Genomic DNA, 704 nt, shown 5'->3' with positions numbered 1-704 from the left:
GGTGTGGGCTGTGCCTCCCCTCCCCCTAGCCTGATGAGGCTGAGCTGAAGCCCCATCTGGAGTTGCTGCAGGACCCGTGGCTGGAGCATCACTGCTGTGAAGTCTGTGGCTTGACTTCGTCTCCACCGCGCAGAGGCGAGGCTCTTCAAGTCTGCAATTTTTTAAAATGGCCTCCAATAAAACTACATTGCAAATAAATGGAAAACAAACAAAATTTAAAAAGTAAAAAAGTTGAAGAGACAGAGCCTGAAGAATTTGTGGTAGAGAAAGCACTGGATCTATGTGCAGTAAATGGGAAGGTGGAGTAGTTCCTGAAGTGGAAGGGATTTACAGATGCTGGTAATACTTGGGAACCTGAAGAAAATTTAGATTGTCCAAAGATAATTGAAGCATTTCCTAATTCTCAAAAAGCTGGTAAACAAAAAGATGTACAAAAAGAAAATCTTTATCTGACAGGAATCCGTTGATAGCAGATCAAAGAAGAAAAGAGATGCTGCTGATAATCCAAGAGGCTTTGCTGGAGGTCTTGATCATAAACAATCAGTGGTGCCACAGACAGCAGTGGAGAATTGATGTTTCTCATGAAATGGAAGGATTCAGATGAGGCTGACTTGGTGCTAGCCAAAGAGGCAAATGTGAAATGTCCTCCGATTGTAATTGCTTCTTATGAAGAGAGACTGACTTTGCATTCTTGTCCAGAAGAT

The 704-nt window shown here is 42.8% G+C and overlaps 1 pseudogene; it reads left to right on the top strand.

The window, feature by feature from the left end:
• Positions 1-166: 166 nt before the first annotated feature.
• Positions 167-704, top strand: LOC103744420 (annotated as a pseudogene).

This window comes from Nannospalax galili, unplaced genomic scaffold (genome assembly GCF_000622305.1).
Source record: "Nannospalax galili isolate Female #2095 unplaced genomic scaffold, S.galili_v1.0 scaffold1363, whole genome shotgun sequence".
NCBI lineage: Eukaryota > Metazoa > Chordata > Mammalia > Rodentia > Spalacidae > Nannospalax > Nannospalax galili.
The sequence above is the reverse complement of the archived record's forward strand: the minus strand, read 5'-3'. Positions and strand labels throughout refer to the sequence as shown.